General features: G+C 44.7%; 1 protein-coding gene across 5 annotated transcripts in view; it reads right to left on the bottom strand.

Moving 5' to 3' along the window:
* The window catches only part of FAM107B (family with sequence similarity 107 member B), a 269715-nt gene that overhangs the window by 36708 nt on the left and 207390 nt on the right, over nt 1-25617 (bottom strand). Inside the window, exon 1 of one of the 5 annotated variants that reach the window (XM_017874418.1) lies at nt 23184-23450. The exons of 3 other annotated variants lie outside the window; for them this stretch is intronic. The gene's annotated coding sequence lies outside the window, so the exon portion shown is untranslated. Of the gene's footprint in view, nt 1-23183; nt 23451-25617 lie in introns of those variants that run through there. One more of the 5 variants, XM_017874437.1, reaches the window with a different exon arrangement.

Genomic DNA, 25617 nt, shown 5'->3' with positions numbered 1-25617 from the left:
AGCCTTTACAACATGCTGTATACTCTGATAAGTTCATTATTTCAGCCAGGCGTGGTAGCTCATGCCTGTAATTCCAGCACTTTGGGAGGCCAAGGCGGGTGGATCACTTGAGGCCAGGACTCGAGACCAGCCTGGGCAACATAGCGAAACCCCATTTCTACTAAAAACACACAAATTAGCCAGGCGCACACTCATAATCCCAGCTACTCAGGAGGCTGAGGCCCGAGAAAAGCTTGAACCCGGGAGATGGAGGGGTTGCAGTGAGCCAAAATCTCACCACTGTACTCTAGCCTGGGTGACAGAGTAAGACTCTATTTAAAAAAAAAAAAAAAAAAAGTCACTATTTCACTTTGTTGTCATGCTTGTTGTGACCCACTAAACTAATTTTATGACCCACTAATGGACTGCCTAGCAGCTTGGAAAATCCTGCCCTAATTCACTTACTTAAACTTGTCACAATAATTTGGCAGCTCTCTTAGGACTAGTGAAAGCACATGAAAACGTCCAACAGAAATGTACATCGGATGAGCTGCGCTAATACCACCTGTCATGATCCCTTTCAAATGGGACACATTTAAACAGTTTTATCTGGGTTAATATTACTGATAGTAAGACATCATCTTCTCTTCCACCTCATCTTTAAACTACACTTCTCCAATTGTTAAAAAATAATCTCAAATCTTTTTACCTGTGTGTGAATGAGGGAGGGAATAGAAATTAAAGATGACTTCAATAATCGTATCTGTTCACAGTTAGGTAAGTTTTTCCCCTACATCATGATGAAAGCTGAGGAATAAAGATGACCAAGACAGTAAATTGCCCCGCACTTAATAAAATACTTCATAAAGCAGTTCCAACAGTTTCTCTATCCACAAATAAAATTAGCTTCAATTGCATTTTCCTTTTAAAAAAAAATAGTGAAAATCAGTAACAAGTTTCTTAATGCCAAAGCAATCATTCTATCTATATAATTTTCTAAGAAGCTGAACAAAATTCCACACCCTTAGCTCAAATTAACAATGGGAAGAAGGAAGTTCTCTGGTCCCTGGTACCAGGAACCAAACAGTCAAGGGCCATTTAACCCCACCACGCAGGAAACTGGGCAAAAACAGTAGAGAAGACACTAAGAACTGAGGTACTTTTCATCCCGACCAAAAGAGATGATACAACAGTAATAGCATGACTTGTAGAAGGAGCCCAAGCTTTAGAGTCTGAGAAACTCAGTCCAGCTCTGCCACGTATCAGCTGGCCTTAGTTCAGCAGCAAAAACAATGAAAATAATTACTCAACTAATATTAGCTTTGAGCTGGGCAGTCCTAACTGCCATTATCTCAGTGAATTTTTACAACACTCTGAGGCAGGATCTGAGGGCCAGAGAGGCTAAGAAACTTGCCCAAATTCATACAATTAATAACAATTAATAATGGGAGGGACAGGCTTCAAACACGGGCTGACTCATTTTAAAGTTGTTGAGGGGATTCAGGTAGCTTTCTGAGCCTGTTTTTCCTTGTCTTTGCCCTTCCAGGCTTGCTGCATGGATTGACGCCACTGGCCCATCCTAAGAGGCTCACTGCCACACATATGTCATATATAATTAATGTATGGTAGATATGGACTCACCTCATCACAGGTATCTCAGGTAAGCTGGCCTCGCCTGTTCAGAGAGTTAGAAATGGGCTTTTACTTTATCTCCTTTTCCTCTACCCTCCCACTGCCTTACCCTACAAACACACCTCCCCCACAAATACTTTCCACCCACCTTATGGCAGTAGGACCTAGTTCACAGCACTGCAGGCATGAGAAACATGACACCCATCATGAGTATGTTTACCGAAGGAAGGGAGGTGGGTGCTAGCATTGCTCAGGCAGGGCAAAGGTGCAGGCAATTCAAAGCCAAGACAATGACAGAGAGCCACAAGGGCCGGGACTCAGACTGGGCAGGAGGAATGTGCTGGGACAGCCATTAGATTAAACTTATTGACCCAACAAGGTCTTTGCCACCCAACAGAAGGGAGACAGAAGAGGGATGAAGGCTGGTACGGCTGCTGTGAAATGGATTGGACCAGTTGTGACTTGGGGATCTGGCACAAATGAGAGGGGCAGGGTCTCAAACATGCCAGGAGTTCTGCTTAAGGCAATAAACAGTCTCACAATGGAGTGTGGCATAAACACTGGTTTTGGAAACAGGAAGTACCAGTACCAAGCAGCTAATAAGTTTCAACAGAACTTTTCAAAACAGGGTTACACTGTCCCTTTCTTTCCTGTGTATGGTAGATGACAAATGCTATCCCCTCCAATCCTCTACCAAAAAAGTGGGTCAACAGAAGCGGTGATGGGCAGTCAATGAAGTTAACCGAAGTATATCAACCAAAAGCTCATTTAACCAAGTAGATGAAAAATATGCCAATCACCTGATGACTGAATCAGGCATTGTTTAAAGCAAGTATGTAACAACTGTGAGTATGCAAGCTCCTGTGGTCTAACAAGTTACCTGTAAATGTCAGACCAAAATTGTTAGTTGTCATAGCAACAGTACACAACACTGTCTGCTCAGATTAGTCATAAGCAGTTGCGCTCTTTGTTTTACATTATAAGTATACAACTAATTATTATAAAAACTATCTTTCAAGTATTAAGAAATCACTACTTTCTCAAACCAGAGGGATTTATAACCAAAGTCATAATCTTGACTTGGAGAAAAGCCTAAATGATATAAGCTGAATTTATAAATGTTTGGGAAGCAGGACATTGTTATTATAAAGTTGTTTAATAATTTGAAGACATATTTTTTTTACCTCAAGGAAAAAACATTGATTATAAAACTGACTACCGGATTAAATAATATTATCTAACAAAAGCAGACTTACAAAGACATCCATTATTTTAATTAAGTAGTGATGACATTATGAACTTGGAATCATACTTCCACTGACGTCATTTAATGCCTAATTATAAAACAAAGTATTCTAAACATTTTACTTCTGTCTTTAATCTAGTTTTATTTTGCTCACCCTTATTTTTTAAATAAGTTGTTCCCACCCCATTAGCAAGAAATAAATCTTGTTTTCTCTTAAAATGTTCACTTCAGAGATAAAAGATTCGATTCAGTGACTTGGAAAAATTGCGCATTATTTGTTTCCTCACTGCATCTGCTGTGAACCATTTTCTCTACAATTAAACATCATGGCTTTATCCAAGAACAAAGGTCTATCTAAACGTCAGAAACGCCAGGCCCAATCCTTGCTCTGCCACCCAGGAGGCTCGGTGCCTTCAGAAAGCAAGTCGCCCCCTCAGCGTCAAAGTGTCCTCACCTGAGCCCCGGCCTAGGCCATCAGAGGTCCTCACTAATCAGGACAGGCCAATGCTAAACTTGCAGACATCTTTCTCTCTCTCTCTCACACACACACACACACACACACACACACACTGGGCAGTGCAATCAGGCCACACGTGACAGGCCTTTCAAATCCACACACCCCACCCCCAAAAGGGGAAACAGGAGAAATCTGATTTTACCTGGCTGCAAGTGCAACGCCAAATAACAAGGTGAGCCCTAGGACACCTCTGATCCATAGGAATCCACATTAAAGCTTGTGCACTGCTGCCTGGGGCCCTCAGGACTTGCAGGTGACTAGGCACAGAGAGAACACAGACCAAGCACATTCCCTTCTCAATACTCAATATACAAAAACAGCACTATTTGACTAACAATGATTAGCTTAAAGTGACTTTCCAGAGCCCTCGTCCTTCCTGTCATCAGAATTGATTGGAAGGCCAGTAATTTGATATTGGAAATTTACAATTGATAAAGTCATCGATGGTGACTCCTCCCAAATGCATAGAAGATCTGGAAATGCTGATCTCAGAGTTTCCGGACTGTTCAGGGCTTGACCAGGATTCTCTGGTTGAAAAAGGAAATATACCAGTCAGCACTCAGCATGCCAGATAGCAGCCCAGGCCAAAATATTCACATTTGACAGCCCCGACCCAATGAGAGCTCAGCTCTGGACAAAACGAAGCTGTGCACAACGTTTAGACTTGACTGACACCTACTGTGTGCCCCGTGCTACTGCCCCTCACTCGAGATTTCCCTGGCCCACCTGGGCCACAGGCCACACCTGGCTTCACAAGCCATCCTGCAATGGAACAGCAGGCAGGGATTTAGAAGGCCAGCTCAGCAAGTGCCACTTCTCAAAGATACCTAGATAGTTTTGTGGCTAAAATAAATATAGTATCCAAGTTTTCGTTATTGAATAGAAAAGGTTCAAAGCAGGAAATGTGCACTATGAATGGACTTTCTCCCCATGGGATTCTCAGGGCCTTTCAATAGCTTCTCCAATACCCCGGCAGCGGCCCTCGCCCCCCACCTGATCTGACCTGGGCCTGCTTCTCATGCCTCATGCCAGTCTCTCCACCACCTTGCTCCCTGCGCCTCAGCCACACAAGCCTGCCTTCATTCCTGGAACACACCAAACTCTTCCTGGGCTGCATGTCTTGGTGCACACAATGTTCCCACCCGGGGCACGCGCCCCTCCCAACCCAGCCCCCTTCCCACACTTCTCCTGACCCCTGGCTCTTCCTCACCTTCTCCGTCTGTATTTCAACATCATCTTCCCGGATCACCAATCCAACACGGGTCCCTCCGTGGTCAATCTCTGTCCTAAGTTGGTTTCCCAGCTCTCACCATCTGTAATTGTTTAATTTATTGCCAGCCCCATGTGTGTTTTGGATCTTCTCCCCTCTAGATATTTAGCTACCTGGGGGCCAGGGCCATTTCTGGTTTGTACCTCACTGGGTCTTCAGGGCTAGGAATACTAAATGTTCAATTATCATCTGTTAAAGTGATGAAATACCTCAATCAATTGTGCGTGGAGAAAAGATGCAATCTATAAACATTTGTGTTTGTACTAAACTGGTCACGGTGTGAAAACAGCTGCTCACTGGTATTGGGCACAATTATTCATTTCTAGCCCCTATTTCTCCCTACTAAGTACCCAACCAGGTTGGGTCTGTGCTGTACTGTAATCTCTTGATTAAATGGGATTCTCTGTTATTTAACTGTTTAAAACTGATAATAGAAATTATATCAACAATGATGGTTTGGTTCCCAGGTAATCCACAAAAATACAACTGCTACTACTGGTTAACTTTCGAAATGCTTACTGCATCCCAGGCACTGCTTTAAATACTCATACTTCATCTCAACCTTCACAACAGTTCTACGAAGGAGGTATTATTATCTTTATTGATGGAGGAATAGCTGAGGTCCAGGGGGATTAGCAGCCTGCCCACAGTGATGCCACTGGAGGGGCCTAGCCAGGACCCAGCCAGGTCCCAGCCGGGTCCACCTGATGCCAGAGTACCAGCTCTTACGATAGTTCATCCCTTGCTAATGGAGCCCACAGGCTAGGAGGCAGGAGAGATGAGGTAAAGCTGTCTCTTCCTGATTTGGAGTCAGGTAAACCACTTTTTAAAATGTTTTTAGAAAAAGACTGAATTCGTCTTTTGAGCCCCTCTCTGTGAGTCCAGGTAATTCCCTCCTAATTCCTCAAGCTTGCCCTCTCTGTTCCTCAGTGTCCTCTTGCTTCCCTGGACCACCCCATTAAATGCACCACTAGGCGGCATTCATGACACAGCCCATAATCACCTGCCTCCCCTACCAATGTGTGTGTGTGCATACACTCACACACACACACAAACACGCGCACACACTCACACACATACCCGCACACGCGCACACACAGACTATTTCAAAAGCTACAATTTGCTCCCTCTAGCTTTCAGAAGACACAGGGTAAACAAGTCACCTAATTAAAAAGGAAAATAATTCCTTGACCTTCCTAGAGATGCTAAAATGCATAACTTTTAAAAGGTAACTTATTCACAAAGCACCGTTTGAATTATTACACAGCCAAATGAATGACCAAAATTGGACGGCAATTTCCAGAAGCGTCCGGAAAGAGAGTTGTGTGGAAAAGTCATCTGGCTACTGCTCACCTGATCTTGATTTTTTTTTTTTTAACTATATGTCTTCTCCATTTCTGAACTCAGTGTAAGGTGATCCTGACTGTGCCTCTGGTGAACGCAGGAAGGACTGGAAAACTGGGGCTGGGTGGCGAGTTGAGCAGGGAGCTTGCTAAGTGTGTGGAGCTAGAGACCACCTACAGTTTGTGGCTGGATTTTTAAAACACAACACCTTAATATGTTCTGCCAGGTGTAGTGAAAATGTGCCTGATGAGCTTGAATTCTTATTTGTTTCCGAAAGCTCTATGTGAAGGCAAGCCCAAATTAGGAGATGAAAACACAGAAGAAAAAAAAAAAAAACAACTTCAACTGCTGAGTTATGTGGGTCCAACTAAGAGTAACAGAATTATGCATCCTTCAAAGCCAAGCTGGCTTTGTTGATTTCCATGTGAACCAGCTGGCCTAAGCTGACCTCCACTTCCCTTCCAACGCAGTCCAGCTGTGGCTTTCAACCCCGGCTCACACATCAAAATCACCTGTGAAACTTCAAAAAAAAAAAAAAAACTGGTGTCTAGCTCCAGCACAGGGAGCAGAGAAGGAGAATCGATCAAGATGAGCCACAAGTACAACATGGCCTGTGCCAACCATGTCCAGAGGGCAGGCTGGGGAGAACTGCAAGAACCATTTGGTGGACCCGACTCTTCTCCCCCATCTCCAGGACCAAGCGCGTGAGCCAGCCACCCACCCGCGCAGCCAGCTTTCATGAGCGCAGCTTTGCCAGCACTGAGGTCTGAGTACCAGGGACACGGTGATGAACGGTCCTGGCAGACCTGCCAAAGAGCTTCCATTCTAATGGAAACCATACCAGGGAGATTTAAATCCCCCTGTTCTCCTAAAAAAAAAAAAAAAAAAAAAAAAAAAAAAAAGGAGGGGGCAACTGAAAAGGATCCCCTAAGCAATTTCAGCACGGAACTTCAGTCCTATAAGCCTGCGGCTTCTCACTCAGTTCTCAGAGGACTTTTCTGTGTAGTATTGGATTAAAGGAACTGTAAGAGCCTTCTCTAAATGTGGAGAGAATCATACTAGTATAAACCTCAACCTCCTCCTCCTAATTCTTTCCATTTTCATACAATCTCTGCATTAACAAATGCACAACCCTTGCTTCCCCAATCTCATTGCAACCTGCGTGCCAGGCACTCTACAACCCATTGTTCTACTCACTAGCCCGATCCAGACCATCAAACAGTTTTAGTCCAGGGGACCTTATGTACCCCACACTCTCAGCCTGAGTGACCACCGTGCTCTAAGACCAACGGTTTGTCCCATCTGCATTCTGGATGGTTTATTTTTATTTATTTATTTATTTATTCTCTTTTCTTTCTTTCCCAATTGGAACAAGCGCCCATCAAAGGCTTAGGAGATAATAAAAGATGTACAAGAACAACTCCAAGATCCCTTTTAAGAGTCTTTCATCTTTCTGTAAAAACTAAACCAAGATACACAACATATGAGTGCCACCTAATATCACATGCTAATTCAGAAGCAAGCTATACGAACCAATAGGAAACACAGAGCTGTCAGAGCGGGAAAGCCCCAGAGGCTCGAGTCAGCGATGACACCACAGGGTATTCAAGGAGCACTGACGGCCTGTAGGTGGCAGAAACAATGGAGGAACCAGCCTGAGTCAAGGAGGACTCACTAGGTAAGGGTGGGAAATGGGGCTGAAGAGGTGGAATGAGTGGTCAATGGAAAGATCGGGAGTCAGGTGTGACTCACCTGCGACAGGGGCCTCAGCAAGAGACAGGTATGGGGACACTGTTTTAGGCGCATGGATTAAAATCACAGCTGCCAGCAACATTGATTCAGCCTGTGTAAATGGCGCGCCAGTTTATTCTCCACAAGATCTTAATCAGGGTGGCTCCTACCACCTCCATTCCTATCATCAAAATGGTTCAAAGGATGCCAAAGCCCCCATGTTTACACATTAGAAGTTCAAAATTGCTTCCTGACAACCTTCCTGGGCTTTTCATGTCCCTGTTTCTCCCCCTAAGGAGCAGATGACTGTTCTGGGAGACAGCTGGCAGCAATGAGTATAAACAGCCAACTATGTGGCCATCCCGTTGTAATTTTGTTCCCTACACATCTGTCAACTGGGTGTCAGGCACAGGGTGTGCCACTGGGTCAAGCTATACAATGATACCAGCCATCATTCTCTGTCTTTAGAAGGGAGCAGGACACCTGGAGAGTAAATGCCATCTTGTGTAGAGTCACCCACAAGAGGGAATCTGGTGAATTCATCCTCCCATTAATTCATCAAGTATTTAGTCTGTGTCTGTTAAGTGTAAGGCACTGTTCACAACAACACGGGCCTAGCAGCAAAGGACACAAAGCCGCTGCCCTCTTGGAGCCTGCATTCAGGCGCAGGCAGCCAACTGACAAACCGAGGGAAATACAATATCAGGCCATGCAAAGTGCCATGCGGGGAAATACAGGTAAGGCAACGGAGTGGCAGAGGCTGCACTATTGTGGATATTCATGAAACACCATGCTGAGAAGACAGCAGACACCTGAAGGAAGTGAGGGACGGAGCCAAAGGCTACCAAGGGGAAGAGCTTCGGGCAGACTGAGCAGCAAACACAGAGGCCTGGGGCAGGTAGGAACAGTGAAGAGGGCTGACCAGGAAAGTGGCAGGGAGGCGGCATGGTCAGGAACCGGGTTATGGTAAGGCTTCCTGCCCTCAAAACCACAGGGGGGCAAGGGCGAGAGGCCCCGCAGTTTGTGGTCAGGGCAATACAATAATAATAATAACACTCCTCATTCCTTATTTAAATTTGCAAACCTTTCCTAGTCCAGTCTAATACATAAAAGAAAGAAATAAACGTAAATAGTGGTTTCAACAATAAAAAAGAATAAACCACTAAGTATACTTAGAGTGTATTTTCTTTTCTTTTTTTTTTTTTTTTTTTTTTTTTTTTAATTTTTTGAGACAGAGTCTCGCTCTGTCACCCAGGCTGGAGTGCAGTGGCATGACCTTGGCTTACTGCAACCTCCGCCTCCTGGGTTCAAGGAATTCTCCTCCCTCAGTCTCTCCAGTAGCTGGGACTACAGGCATGTGCCATCACACCCAGCTCATTTTTTGTATTTTTAGTAGAGACAGGGTTGCACCATGTTGGCCAGGCTGGTCTCAAACTCCTGTCCTCAAGTGATCCACCTGCCTTGGCCTCCTAAAGTGGTAGGATTACAGGCGTGAGCCACCATGCCCGGCCTTAGAGTGCATTTTCTACTCCAAAAAGTTCAACTCATACTTACTGATTCGAACATTTTCAAATGTAATGATGATGTTAACCAGTAGGGATGCTCTCAAATATAATATCCTCAATTGTTTTAAGCAGAGGACAGAATGGTCTTTTAATCTAAAACAATATTAGAATATGTAATTAAGTAGTTTTCCATCACACTCTATACTTCAAAGTGTAGTGATGCACCTTCCTAAACAGTCTTGGGAGAGATTCTAAACCCTGAGAGTCACTGACACATTTAACTAAAGCCACAGAACTATACATTCAGCTGGAAAAGTCAAAGTGATAACGTCTTCAAGCTTCACTACAAGTGGTAGAGGCAGAGTTGCTAATTTCCTGCTTTGTGGGTGCTTTGCAGCTTCTGTAGACATCTTAATAACCAATTATATCATAAGAAATGTAAGACAAAGAAATACAAACATGATGAAATCCTCTACTTGCAGGAAAACAGAAGATCATCAAATTTGGAGTCCTGTCCACAGAAGACAAAAGTCTGGACGTAGCAATCCTTTACGACAATATCACGTCAGCCACATTACTAGCTGCAAACATCCTTTCTAAGTCCAGGAGTAAGGAGGGAACTAATCCCCAGAGGTGAGCTGCCCTTTGCATTTTTGAAGCCACTTGAACTTCCAGCCATAAAACTGTGACACTCACACCATTGGCAAACAGTTTAGACACAATAACTCAGAAGTTGATTGCATGCTAATTTCCATGTTATTTCTCAACCATGAGAGTAGCTCTATTATCCCTGTAGGACAAGATATCCTTTGGCCATTTCACTTAGATAAGAAACAGAGCTTGCCTGAGCTATAACAGAAATGAGAAAAAGCAAATTATGTGTCTGCTATATGTGAAAGTTTAATTTATGCAACTTTTTTGAACAAGTCAAAGCTTCTCTATTCAATCGATGAATTGCTACTGAAATAAAGCGGAAAAACTGCGAAGCTTAAAACAGCCACAGAAAGGTTACAATAGTCTGTTAAATAAATAAAAACTTGAGGAGGAAAACAGATCTTTGTTACCACTCAAACTGGAAATGCTGGAGTTTTACACATAGAAGGCAACCTACAGATGAGGGAAACAGTTTAAACAGACATTTCTCTCATAACAAAAAAATACTTATTTTTTTTCTTCTGATTTTAAAAGCAATGTGTTGATCACACAAAATTTGGAAAATAAAGAAAAGTATAAAGAAAATTTCCCCCATGAATGCATCATTTAAAATATTTGTATTTTGATACATTTCCATTCAATTAATACAAATACACGTTTTCATTTTTTAGCAAACTTGGGATATTAAATAGATAGTTTATTACGTTTGTAAGCATTTCACCTGTAATAACTTTTTCAATATATGGTTGCAAAATCTGCCATAACATGAATGTATTATAGCTGACTTAACTATTCCTCTATTGTCCTATTCAAAATACAAGATAGACAAATTAATTTTAATGTAACAGAATAGGAAAGATCATTGCTATGGTTTCAGAATACTGTAACTAACCTTTCAGACACTACCACTTGTCAGGTTTTGGTGTGATATCAAGGAAGAATGTCCATAATTATTTGAAAAGGTTATTTCAATTCTGTGACCTTTCCCAATGATGTAACTGAGTGAAACTAGATTTTCTGCATATATAACCCCTAAAACAACCTATCCCGACAGATGGATTACAGAAGCAGATATGAGAACCCAGCTATTTTCTATCAAAGCTGGTTATGAAACAGATTCACAAAAATGGAAAATAATGTCGCTCTTCTCACTAAATTTTTTTTTGGTTTTCACTTTTAAAAATCACTAAAGAGATATAAATAAATAAAACAATGTCAAACATTCATCTCATACCTTTTTTGTTTTAGGAAGGTTATTCTTCATTATAAATGGCCTTTTTATTAGTATGTAACAGGTTTATTATTATTTTTGTCATTTTTAAATTTTCTCAGTTTTAAAATTTTAAAATTTCTCAGTTTTAATTTTTAACATAGTAAAATATCAATAGAAACAAAAAAAAGTTCTTTAAGATTCTCGAATACTTTTTAAAACAGTGTAAAGAGGTCCTGAGGTCAAAAAGATTGAGACCCAGTAGGTAACAGAATAAAGAGTTTAACAGATAAATAAATCCACTGACATTGTGTTTGCTTGTTACTGACTTCTGCTTAAAAAGAGACTGCTCCGAGACGTTGAGCAGATCAGCGGCAGCTTCCTTGGGTAGAATTCTTCCTCTTCCGGCCACATTTAGTCTCTGAATAATGAGGCCCCCAAATACTTGATCCATTTCACCATTCTATATCAAAATACTTTTTAAAACAGATACTGCAGGCTTGTGAGGAAACAGCGCCCCCAAGAATCGGAGATGCAGATCTCTCGCCATGACTACCTCACTACTTATTTGTTCAAAAAAAAAAAAAGTAAGATAAAATATTATCAAACTATTTTTGCTGTGGTAAGGGCAAACTGATTCAGATAGCAGTATATGAAATACACTTATCTCCATGGTTAATCATCACCTATTTTTACTTCCTCCCACCCGAACTGCACAAGTTAATTCTGTGAATTCTGTAGGGCAAATGGCACCAGTTTCCTTCCACCTGTTAGTGCCCAGATCTCAACAGATATAAGAAAACACCCATATATTTCCTGTTACAAGTTTACTTTCTAATCAGTAACAATCCAACTGAAAGGCCCAAAACTATTATAACTGTACAGATATTTCTAATATCTCAAGAACAAGAATCCTACTATACCATTGTCCTATTCTTCCATATATAGTATTTTCTACACTTTCATCCTAAAACAACAAAATGGTCACACTTGAAAACCTGGGCTGGGCTGGGCTGGGCATGGTGGCTCACGTCTATAATCCCAGCTACTTGGAAGTCTGAGGCAGGAGGATCACTTGAGCCCAAGAGTTCAAGACCAGCCTGGGCAACACAGCAAGACCCTGTCTCTAAAAAAATCAATTTACTTCTTTTAAAAATTGGGCTGAAAATTAAAACAAACTTTTTCATTAAAACACATATTTATTGAGTGTATAGCATGTGCCAGGCATATGTCTTGACACTGAGGATAAAGCAGTAGAACTCTCTGCCTCATGGACTTACTTATCACAGCTTATTTTCTACTGGGGGAAGCAGGCATTTGACAAAAGAGTAGCAATGAAGTGTGCTGGGTTTTAACAGAGGAAGCCGAGGTCACCATGAGAACAGACCATGGAAGTCCAGGGAGAGCATGTGATGAAATGCAGTCCAAGGGAGAACCCTCGACGGACATAGGCACGTGGGCTTGGAGCACAAGATGGGCCAGAAGAAGAAAGATGGGGCTCAAGCCTGGGGTTAGGGCACAGATACAAACCCAGACTCCCCGGGTAATGAGTGAGGCCAAGTGCTGAAATAGAGGACACTGAGGAAGAACCAGGTCAATGGATCAGAGAAAACAAGGCAATCTGTTAGAGACTCACTGCATTTTAGATACCTGCAAAGCATGCAAGCCTATGAAGGATGCCCTGACGTAGGTGCTTGAGCTCACAAGTTAGGTAAGGGCTGGATATGTAGATGTGAGAGCCAAAATCCTACAACAAACGAAGCGGCTGAAACTGCTGATATTCCTCAGCAGGGTGGCAAAAGTGTCCTCAAAATACCCAAATATAAAGGGGTGGGGAGAGGAAGAGGAGGCTGCAAAGGAAGCTGAAGGGGATAATCGAGAGGGAGAAGGAAACCCAGGGGAGGGCGTCTCAGGCACTCGGAGGGCAGGGAGATGTTTCACAGACAAGGACGCGCTCCACAGTGGTAAATCCCAGCTAGCAAAGGCTGCTGAGAGGCCAAGCAGGACACAACCGAAGGGCCCTGTGGAACTCGCAGCAGGGCGGACATAAGGCCTCTCTGCAGCGCTGGCTTCGTGGGCATGGGACCTTCACAGCCCCTATGCCCGAGGGGCCCCATGCTTCATTTAGTGCTTTGCTGCTACCATCTTGAAATTCTTAATTTTTGAACAAAGAACCCTGTATTTTCACTTTGCACTGGACCCAGAAAATTTTGCAGCCAATCTTGACCCTCTGGTATCAGTTTCACTAAAGTAGCAGAGATAAAAAACAGAATCTAGTGGATTGAGGAGTGAAAAGGAAATGAAAAAATAAGTAGGTAGCAGAGTGACTTTAAGGTGGGCCGGGCGCGGTGGCTCAAGCCTGTAATCCCAGCACTTTGGGAGGCCGAGACGGGCGGATCACGAGGTCAGGAGATCGAGACCAGCCTGGCTAACACGGTGAAACCCCGTCTCTACTAACAATACAAAAAACTAGCCGGGCGAGGTGGTGGGCGCCTGTAGTCCCAGCTACTCGGGAGGCTGAGGCAGGAGAATGGCGGGAACCTGGGAGGCGGAGCTTGCAGTCAGCTGAGATCCGGCCACTGCACTCCAGCCTGGGCCACAGAGCGAGACTCCGTCTCAAAAAAAAAAAAAAAAAAAAAGGTGATCCCACATTCCTCTCCTCCTACTGTTCACTTCTCACCTGCTTCTAACAACAGAAGATGGCAAAGGTGATGAGATGTCACTCCTGTGATGCCATCATGCTGCAATCTTCCACCCTTGCCAGCTGTAAGGAAGTAAGGACCCATGTGGCATGGAACTGCAGGTGGCCCATGTCCCACAACTGCAGGGAAATGAATTCTGCCCATGACCTGAGGAAGCCTGGAAACACTCTTCCTCAGGTGAGCCTGATGAGACCACAGACCTGGCGCCCACATGGACAGGAGGCTGGTGAGAGCCTGAAGCACAGAAACCAGCTAGGCTGTGCCCGGGTTCCTGACCCACGGAACTGGTGAGGGAACCAACACAGGTTGTTTATGATACTGAGTGTGCAATCACTTGCTATGTAGCAGTAGGTAATAGTACAAGGCAGAAAGTAGAACATGCTCTCAAAACATTTAATCAAGAGAAGGGGAGAGAAAGTGGTCGCAGAAAGAGAAGAGTTCCATCAAGGGCTTGGGTTCTGTTTTGTCTTAAGATAGGAGAGACCTGAGCACTTGTAAATGCTAACGAGAAGGAAATACCAGGAGAGAGGTTTAAACCGGAGGTTGGAGAGAATGGTGGTGCAGAAATGGATTTCTAGAGAACAGGATTCCTCTTTCACTACAAACAGAAAATGAGAAAAGTACAGGTCCAGGAGCAGGCGGATTTGCAAAAGGGGCAGTGGGAAAGTCAGAGAATGGCCTTCGCACAACTGTCCCGTGAACTGTGGAAAGATCATCTGCTGAGAGTGAAATGAGAGGAGGAGCGATGGGCTGAGTATGAACCTAGAGATTTAAGAAATGTGGAGGAGGTTGGAAAAGTCATTATGGAGAGGAAGAGGGTTGAGGAGGAAAATGTGATTTCCAGGCAGTGTTGAGGCCCTGGTGAGGCAGAGATCAGGATCACAGAGATGCAACTGCGTAACTTTCTCTGGCAGAACTCAGAAGTCCAGGGACAGGCATGGGTGGGCCGCCCAATCCTTTAGGACAGTGAAGGAAGGGATTCCAGTGTGTTGACAAGCACATCGCTGAAATGCTGGAATTCAAAAGCAGAGGCAAAGTCCAGCAGGAGCAGAGGGGTTGGAAAGGGACATGGAATGGGAAAATCTGATGTTCTTATGGTAATCTGTCAGTGGAGCTGAAGGACAGAAGCTTCTGGTGAGTAGGATCTCTGGATTTCAGCTCAGAAGCGGTTTCTGGTATTAACAGTGCCTTTCTAGGGTAACCTCCTCCTCCTAGTTTGAGCAGTGAAAGTCCTGTGTCCTGTGAAACTCCTTAGTCCTCAGACTGAACATCCCCATCCCATAAAGCTCCAGTCGCCACTCCATTCTCAGGCAAATCAGGCTGCTGGTCACTCAGCTCCAGCTGCCATGGTGTCCCCGGTGAGCTTTAACAAATACTGACCTGACTGCGAGCCAGGGGCCAAAACTTTCAATGAACAAAAGAGGAGTTATGACCAGGAAATGCTAGAACTGAGGGTAGAGGACAGAATACGACTGAGACAAGGCTTAAAGAAGCAGGGAGGGGAAGGGTCATGACCCAAAAGTGGCCATAAGGGCAGAAACCTGAGCCCTGCCTCCAGATCCCATGGCACACACCGGGTGGGGAAGGTGCACTCCCATTCCCAAGGGAGCCGAGGCAGCAGTGAACTTGGAGAGCAGTTCTCAGTTAGACCAGGAGGTGAAGATACTGGGGAGGAGGAGGCTGGCTGATGATCCCAGGGTTAGACCAGGAGATGAAGATATTCAGGTAGGAGAAGGCTGGCTGATCCCAGGGTTAGACCAGGAGGTGAAGATACTGGAGGAGGCTGGCTGATCTGAGGGTTAGATCAGGAGGTGAAGATACTCGGGTAGGAGGAGGCTGGCTGATGATCCCAGGGTTAGACCAGGAGGTGAAGATACTGGAAGCAGAGGCTGGCTGATCTCAGGGTTAGATCAGGAGGTGAAGATACTGGGGGAGGAGGAGGCTGGCTGATCCCCAGGTTAGACCAGGAGGTGAAGATACTGAGGAAGGAGGCAGCAGGGGAGCTGGCTGATTCCAAGGCAGGAGCACAGCACTTGGTGGAAGAGGCTGGAAGGAAGGGAGGTGGGGTGGGGTCGAAGGCGGAGGCAAAGAGCAGTCCCAGGAGCCTGGAAGGAGCAGGAGGGGCAGGGCATGAGGGTGGGATCCTAAATCCCAGAATCATCGGCAACATAATAAATGGCAACTCCAGGGGAGCTGGCGTCTGACAATGTCTGTGGGACACAGTGCATAGGTGGATTTTAACACACTGAGATTGCTATTTGGTATAATGACATGTTTATCTGAAGAAATGAAGTTAGGAATTTTCTGAGCTACAGAATGAATTTTTTGGTTCTCATCGAAAAGTTCATTGCTCTTGGAACTCAATTCTCAGAGGTTTGTTTCATGAATCATCATCCTCGTTCTGATGTTTATTCAAATCTTTGCCCACCCTCGAGTCTCCTTAAATTCCTCATATTCCACAAATGATGTGTGTTTGTTATCTGAATCCAGAAAACCCTCATGGGTTTGCAGATATAACTGCCAATAACCGATACAGCAATAGAGAGTGCAGAAAATATTTCTTGACAATAAAATCAGAAGGAAGATTCGAGTTATCCTATCCCCATGGAAGGAAGGGGAGAGTACATGTTGTGTTGTGGTGAGCTGCAGTTTGCATTGTGCACGTGTGTGTGTATGTGTGCATGCATGCGTGCACACATGTGTTACGTTAAGATCATAACATCTGGTGATCTAAGTCCTCAGGAAGCTAGACAGACTCAACATATTGTTCCAGCAAAAACTTTAGCATCATTTAGAAAAAAATATAGCAGAAAAAAATCCCTCAACTCAAGAACAACACAGGTACTTCTGTTCAGTGTACCCTTCCTCTAAAGTTTTGGGGAAGATGGAAATAGGCCAGGACTGGAGGTGTGGAGCCCCCACACAGTCAGCTCACAGGTCAGCAGCAGTGACAGGTACTCCAGACGTGAGACCTTGAGGGAAACCAAGGTTCCTCTGTCTCTTCTCTGACATAATCAAGTTCTCTCTTCCCTTCGTCCTCCTCAATGCAAGACGGTGCTTCCCCAAACAAGATATGGGACTCTCGCGCCTACTGAGACGGGCAGAGAGCCTCACAGGTGTCCACAGTTTCAAGAACCTTGCCCAGCCTCAGCCAACAACCAACCAGGCAGGCTGGGCGAGCCCAGAGGTTCCCGGAAACCAGAAACTAGGGCAGAAACACCCAGCAACTCAGACCCTTTTCTAAAACAGAGCTACCAATAAACATACATTTATAAATCACTGTCATGAGCCATAGAAAGGGAATGCTTTTATAAATTAAAGCACCCAAATGTTAAGCCAATATTACTTTGGATAGCATTTATCATTGCTACAGAAAAAAAACTGTATATAAATAAATGTGAATGCATACAAGGTAAATAAGTGTCCTATGTTAATATAAGGGTAGCCCATATTTTTTCTGAAATGAAATGACATTGAAAACACACCTACCAAAAAAATGTGGGGTGGGTGTGTGTGTGTGTGTGTGTGTGTATGTGTGTGTGTGTGTGAATGACCTGTTTGTCTAGGTCAACATTAGATTTTTACCCAATATTTTTACCCAGTCTGTGTACACCAAGGCCCAGCAGGGCAGGGTGGTTACACAGTGTATGTAGCAAGACAAGCCATAGCCACTGTGAGAATGACTGCCCAAGAGGAAGGCAAGCGTTTAAATCTCCNAATGAAAAAATAAGTAGGTAGCAGAGTGACTTTAAGGTGGGCCGGGCGCGGTGGCTCAAGCCTGTAATCCCAGCACTTTGGGAGGCCGAGACGGGCGGATCACGAGGTCAGGAGATCGAGACCAGCCTGGCTAACACGGTGAAACCCCGTCTCTACTAACAATACAAAAAACTAGCCGGGCGAGGTGGTGGGCGCCTGTAGTCCCAGCTACTCGGGAGGCTGAGGCAGGAGAATGGCGGGAACCTGGGAGGCGGAGCTTGCAGTGAGCTGAGATCCGGCCACTGCACTCCAGCCTGGGCCACAGAGCGAGACTCCGCCTCAAAAAAAAAAAAAAAAAAAAAAAGGTGATCCCACATTCCTCTCCTCCTACTGTTCACTTCTCACCTGCTTCTAACAACAGAAGATGGCAAAGGTGATGAGATGTCACTCCTGTGATGCCATCATGCTGCAATCTTCCACCCTTGCCAGCTGTAAGGAAGTAAGGACCCATGTGGCATGGAACTGCAGGTGGCCCATGTCCCACAACTGCAGGGAAATGAATTCTGCCCATGACCTGAGGAAGCCTGGAAACACTCTTCCTCAGGTGAGCCTGATGAGACCACAGACCTGGCGCCCACATGGACAGGAGGCTGGTGAGAGCCTGAAGCACAGAAACCAGCTAGGCTGTGCCCGGGTTCCTGACCCACGGAACTGGTGAGGGAACCAACACAGGTTGTTTATGATACTGAGTGTGCAATCACTTGCTATGTAGCAGTAGGTAATAGTACAAGGCAGAAAGTAGAACATGCTCTCAAAACATTTAATCAAGAGAAGGGGAGAGAAAGTGGTCGCAGAAAGAGAAGAGTTCCATCAAGGGCTTGGGTTCTGTTTTTGTCTTAAGATAGGAGAGACCTGAGCACTTGTAAATGCTAACGAGAAGGAAATACCAGGAGAGAGGTTTAAACCGGAGGTTGGAGAGAATGGTGGTGCAGAAATGGATTTCTAGAGAACAGGATTCCTCTTTCACTACAAACAGAAAAATGAGAAAAGTACAGGTCCAGGAGCAGGCGGATTTGCAAAAGGGGCAGTGGGAAAGTCAGAGAATGGCCTTCGCACAACTGTCCCGTGAACTGTGGAAAGATCATCTGCTGAGAGTGAAATGAGAGGAGGAGCGATGGGCTGAGTATGAACCTAGAGATTTAAGAAATGTGGAGGAGGTTGGAAAAGTCATTATGGAGAGGAAGAGGGTTGAGGAGGAAAATGTGATTTCCAGGCAGTGTTGAGGCCCTGGTGAGGCAGAGATCAGGATCACAGAGATGCAACTGCGTAACTTTCTCTGGCAGAACTCAGAAGTCCAGGGACAGGCATGGGTGGGCCGCCCAATCCTTTAGGACAGTGAAGGAAGGGATTCCAGTGTGTTGACAAGCACATCGCTGAAATGCTGGAATTCAAAAGCAGAGGCAAAGTCCAGCAGGAGCAGAGGGGTTGGAAAGGGACATGGAATGGGAAAAATCTGATGTTCTTATGGTAATCTGTCAGTGGAGCTGAAGGACAGAAGCTTCTGGTGAGTAGGATCTCTGGATTTCAGCTCAGAAGCGGTTTCTGGTATTAACAGTGCCTTTCTAGGGTAACCTCCTCCTCCTAGTTTGAGCAGTGAAAGTCCTGTGTCCTGTGAAACTCCTTAGTCCTCAGACTGAACATCCCCATCCCATAAAGCTCCAGTCGCCACTCCATTCTCAGGCAAATCAGGCTGCTGGTCACTCAGCTCCAGCTGCCATGGTGTCCCCGGTGAGCTTTAACAAATACTGACCTGACTGCGAGCCAGGGGCCAAAACTTTCAATGAACAAAAGAGGAGTTATGACCAGGAAATGCTAGAACTGAGGGTAGAGGACAGAATACGACTGAGACAAGGCTTAAAGAAGCAGGGAGGGGAAGGGTCATGACCCAAAAGTGGCCATAAGGGCAGAAACCTGAGCCCTGCCTCCAGATCCCATGGCACACACCGGGTGGGGAAGGTGCACTCCCATTCCCAAGGGAGCCGAGGCAGCAGTGAACTTGGAGAGCAGTTCTCAGTTAGACCAGGAGGTGAAGATACTGGGGGAGGAGGAGGCTGGCTGATGATCCCAGGGTTAGACCAGGAGATGAAGATATTCAGGTAGGAGAAGGCTGGCTGATCCCAGGGTTAGACCAGGAGGTGAAGATACTGGAGGAGGCTGGCTGATCTGAGGGTTAGATCAGGAGGTGAAGATACTCGGGTAGGAGGAGGCTGGCTGATGATCCCAGGGTTAGACCAGGAGGTGAAGATACTGGAAGCAGAGGCTGGCTGATCTCAGGGTTAGATCAGGAGGTGAAGATACTGGGGAGGAGGAGGCTGGCTGATCCCCAGGTTAGACCAGGAGGTGAAGATACTGAGGAAGGAGGCAGCAGGGGAGCTGGCTGATTCCAAGGCAGGAGCACAGCACTTGGTGGAAGAGGCTGGAAGGAAGGGAGGTGGGGTGGGGTCGAAGGCGGAGGCAAAGAGCAGTCCCAGGAGCCTGGAAGGAGCAGGAGGGGCAGGGCATGAGGGTGGGATCCTAAATCCCAGAATCATCGGCAACATAATAAATGGCAACTCCAGGGGAGCTGGCGTCTGACAATGTCTGTGGGACACAGTGCATAGGTGGATTTTAACACACTGAGATTGCTATTTGGTATAATGACATGTTTATCTGAAGAAATGAAGTTAGGAATTTTCTGAGCTACAGAATGAATTTTTTGGTTCTCATCGAAAAGTTCATTGCTCTTGGAACTCAATTCTCAGAGGTTTGTTTCATGAATCATCATCCTCGTTCTGATGTTTATTCAAATCTTTGCCCACCCTCGAGTCTCCTTAAATTCCTCATATTCCACAAATGATGTGTGTTTGTTATCTGAATCCAGAAAACCCTCATGGGTTTGCAGATATAACTGCCAATAACCGATACAGCAATAGAGAGTGCAGAAAATATTTCTTGACAATAAAATCAGAAGGAAGATTCGAGTTATCCTATCCCCATGGAAGGAAGGGGAGAGTACATGTTGTGTTGTGGTGAGCTGCAGTTTGCATTGTGCACGTGTGTGTGTATGTGTGCATGCATGCGTGCACACATGTGTTACGTTAAGATCATAACATCTGGTGATCTAAGTCCTCAGGAAGCTAGACAGACTCAACATATTGTTCCAGCAAAACTTTAGCATCATTTAGAAAAAAATATAGCAGAAAAAAATCCCTCAACTCAAGAACAACACAGGTACTTCTGTTCAGTGTACCCTTCCTCTAAAGTTTTGGGGAAGATGGAAATAGGCCAGGACTGGAGGTGTGGAGCCCCACACAGTCAGCTCACAGGTCAGCAGCAGTGACAGGTACTCCAGACGTGAGACCTTGAGGGAAACCAAGGTTCCTCTGTCTCTTCTCTGACATAATCAAGTTCTCTCTTCCCTTCGTCCTCCTCAATGCAAGACGGTGCTTCCCCAAACAAGATATGGGACTCTCGCGCCTACTGAGACGGGCAGAGAGCCTCACAGGTGTCCACAGTTTCAAGAACCTTGCCCAGCCTCAGCCAACAACCAACCAGGCAGGCTGGGCGAGCCCAGAGGTTCCCGGAAACCAGAAACTAGGGCAGAAACACCCAGCAACTCAGACCCTTTTCTAAAACAGAGCTACCAATAAACATACATTTATAAATCACTGTCATGAGCCATAGAAAGGGAATGCTTTTATAAATTAAAGCACCCAAATGTTAAGCCAATATTACTTTGGATAGCATTTATCATTGCTACAGAAAAAAAACTGTATATAAATAAATGTGAATGCATACAAGGTAAATAAGTGTCCTATGTTAATATAAGGGTAGCCCATATTTTTTCTGAAATGAAATGACATTGAAAACACACCTACCAAAAAAATGTGGGGTGGGTGTGTGTGTGTGTGTGTGTGTGTATGTGTGTGTGTGTGTGAATGACCTGTTTGTCTAGGTCAACATTAGATTTTACCCAATATTTTACCCAGTCTGTGTACACCAAGGCCCAGCAGGGCAGGGTGGTTACACAGTGTATGTAGCAAGACAAGCCATAGCCACTGTGAGAATGACTGCCCAAGAGGAAGGCAAGCGTTTAAATCTCCTTAGACAGGTACCGACAGTGACTGGAAATGCTATTTCCACAGTGGTCACCCAAGACATTCTCTCCCTAATCCTAACCAAGGAATAAGAAGCAAATTAAAGGCTGGGTACAGTGGCTGATGCCTATAACCCTAGCACTTTGGGAGGCCAAGGTGGGCAGATCGCTTGAGGTCAGGAGTTCAAGACCAGCCTGGCTAACATGGTGAAACCTCATCTCTACTAAAAATACAAAAATTAGCTAGGCGTGGTGGTGGGTTCCTACAATCCCAGCTATTTGGGAGGCTGAGGCAGGAGAATCACTTGAACCCGAGAGGCAGAGGTTGCAGTGGGCTAAGATCGTGCCACTGCACTCCAGCCTGGATGACAGAGTGAGGCTCCATCTCAAAAAAAAAAAAAAAAAGAAAAGAAAAAAGAAGTAAATTAAACTCAGCACATATCAGTGTTTTGTTGTGGTCACGTGTTCATTTATATATATATATATATATATATATGTCCACAACTACAAGGGAGGAGGTGAAGGCAATGAGCAGAAGGCTTTCAAATCAAGAGCTATTTTGCTAAAATCAAATACGTCTCAGCTTAGGCTGCTATAACAAGCTGTCATAGGCTGGGGGCCTTAAACAACACTTGTCTATTTCTCACAATTCTAGAGGCTGGGGAGTGCAGGATCAAAGTGCTGGCAGATCAGGTGTCTGGTGAGGGCTCCCTTCCTGACTGGCACACAGTCACCTTCTGGCTGTGTCCTCACATGGTAGACAGCAGAGAGAGTGAGAAAAAAGCTCTCCTGTCTCTTCTCCTGGAAGCACTAATCCCATTCTCAGGGGCTCTGCCCTCATGACCTAATCAGCTCCCCAAGGCCCCTCCTCCTAAAACCATAAGGGGTTCAAATTTCAACATATGCATTTTGGGGGCGACACACACATTCAGACCATAACCAGTACTTCAAATATATTGATCAGGCCTACAATCTTCACTAGATAGTCAAACTTTACTGGAAATAGATATCTTCAGAGAAAATGCATAATTATCAGGATCCTAGACACTTAATAGACCATGGATAAAATCCTGCAGATAAAAGTTAGTGAATCCAAAAAGGTTTCTTGAAAAGCTAAGTAAAGGGTGACTCATCCAGAGTTTGACAGACACGGTTGGCATATGAAGAAATTTTAGAAAAAAAAAAAATAGTTCACAACTGCATAAGACACACAGCCTATTCCAAAGCTCTCTTCCTGGCAAAGACACACTGTTCAACACCGTCCACTACAACAACAGATAATTTTTATTTAGTCTCATATAGGTCGGCTGTTCTGTTAACAAGTCTAAGTTCACACAACATTTTCTAGAGAAGGACTACATTATTCAACAGCCCCAGAAAGGTCCCAGTGTTTATTCTCACCTCAGATATCTATTTTCTTGTTTATGTTTCAATCATGAGCATTTAAGGTGGTGAAAAATCATCATTTAGCAAGAGAAGAGTTAGCCCAGGAAGTCATCCCCATCCCTGTCACCCATCAAGGCCTAAGTGACAAACGGTTATAGAGACTGACCTAACCTCACCTCGGGAGATATCGGCAGGCTCCTCAAGTCCAAGGTAGCAAATAAAAAGATTGCAGTAAGAATGTACCTTCTGACTGTGGTAGTTCCTTAGAGCGGTGAAGAAGAGCACCCAAAACAAGAATTAACCATTCCCTAAAGAGCTCTCTTTCTGGATATATCAAAAGAGCCACAGTTCAAGTTCAAAGAGAAACACTCTAGCAACTTCTGAAAGCAGGAACTGTGTGCAACTGAATGACCTCATCCGGCACAGAAGCCAGAGCAAACAATGAAAAACAAACCGTACCAACTCTGGTACCAGTTACTGACCTTCCAGACCAAGGGATCTTGCTGGCGGCACTGGTAAAATGTACTTGTACGTAAAAAATCGGCTCCTCTACTTTAAGCAAATGTGCACGCAAGACCTCTCCAGCCCTACCATCCCCATTCCGACACTCACACAACCTGACTGCAGGAAGCATGCGTGAGTCAACCTCCAACTGGAGGAGGCCAAGTTCTCGCACTTCTTAGAGCATCAACACAACACCTACAGCATGGGGGCCTCAGACTAATCAGAACGGCCCTCCTGAGGCTGGGATTCATGGCATCATAGCCCACTTTATAAAATGTGCTGAGAATTTTCTGTAAGGAAGGGCTGTGTTTAATACAGCAGAAGACAGGTGCAGTGGTGTGCACCTGTGGTCCTAGCTATTCCAGAGGATCACTTGCACCCAGGATTTTGAGGCTGTAGTGCACTATGATCACATCTGTGAATAGCCACTGCATTCCAACCTGGGTGACAGAGAGACAACGTCTCTTTAAAAAATATATATATATATATCTCTACATATATATTTATATATCTTTATATATTTATATATTAGAGTGGGTGTATATATGCATATATACACACATATGCATATATACATGTATGTATGTATATGTATATATGTGTATGTGTACATACACATATGTGTATATATACATATATACACATATATGCATATATATGAGTGGAAAAAAATTACAAGCAGAAGGGACTTGAGTTCCAGTCCCAATTCTGCCCAACTATATCTGCATGACCTCCGGGCTGAAGGATCATCCCCTCAAAAAAACAAGGAGTTTCCTTCCAGTTCTAGATTGTTATTACTAAATTATTAGGAAATAGCAAATATATTTCAAAGCAATAAGTATGGAATTACCATTGCAGAGGCACATACAGATGCCCATTTGGTGACATCTGGCCCACAAGTACATTTCAACTCCTGCACCAAGCCCAGTGCATGGCAGACACCAGCTACATCCCAGTGCCGCAGCCCTGCCCAGTCAGTGCACTGTGGAAAGAAACAGGCTCAGTGGAAAGCTCTGAAAACTGCTATGGTTTGACTCTGTCCCCCAAAGTTCAACGCAACAGTGTTGAGGCCATGAGGGCTCCACTCATGAATGGATTAATGCTGTTATCATGGAAGTGGCTTATAAAATGGAAGAGTTCGGCCCCCCTTCCTCTCTTGCCCTTCCACCTTCCACCATGGGATGATGCAGCAAGAAGGCCCTTGCCAGATGCAGGCCCTCGACCTTGGACTTCCCAGCCTCCAGAACTATAAGAAACACATTTTTGGCTGGGTGTGGTGGTTCACGCCTATAATCCCAGCACTTTGGGAGGCCAAGGCAGGAGGATCACTTGAGGTCAGGAATTCAAGACCAGCCTAGACAAACAACATGGTGAAACCCCATCTCTATTAAAAATACAAAAAATAAAAATAAAAAAAAAATTAGGATGGCATGGTGGAACATGACTGTAGTCCTGGCTACTCGGGAGGTAGAGGCAGGAGAATCACGTGGACCCCAGAGGCAGAGGTTGCAGTAGGCCAAGATCACACCACTGCGCTCCAGCCTGGGCAACTCCATCTCAAAATAAATAAACAAGTAAATGAGTTCCTTGTCTTTGTCTGTGGTATTCCATTACAGCAGCACAGAACAGACTACAACAGTGTCTATAAACAACGCTGTTCGACTCACACTTGATTCACTTGGATTCCTTCCAAATGATCATTGAGGAAGGAAGGAAGGAAGGAAGGAAGGAAGGAAGGAAGGAAGGAAGGAGGGAAGGAGGGAAGGAGGGAAGGAGGGAAGGAGGGAAGGAGGGAAGGAGGGAAGGAGGGAAGGAGGGAAGGAGGGAAGGAGGGAAGGAAGGAAGGAAGGAAACAAACTAGGGCCCAGGAGTTCATCTGCTCTTTCTGCTCCTTCTCTCATTATCCATCCTTCCCATGACACAGGAAATATTTTGGTGCTCTCAACATGAAATGCCACAAGACCACGTTAGATACTTAGGGGTTCAGCTTCCCTCTGCTTATAAAAAAATGCAAAATATCAGTCCAGTAAGAACAGGATTTGGTTCAATACACAAACACTACGGAATATGCATGCCACCGTCAGAAAAAATATCGAATTAGTATTT

The sequence above is a fragment of the Rhinopithecus bieti genome, unplaced genomic scaffold (assembly GCF_001698545.2).
Source record: "Rhinopithecus bieti isolate Rb0 unplaced genomic scaffold, ASM169854v2 scaffold_1012, whole genome shotgun sequence".
In the NCBI taxonomy this organism is placed as follows: Eukaryota; Metazoa; Chordata; class Mammalia; order Primates; family Cercopithecidae; genus Rhinopithecus; species Rhinopithecus bieti.
This window is presented reverse-complemented; position numbering and strand designations above follow the sequence as displayed.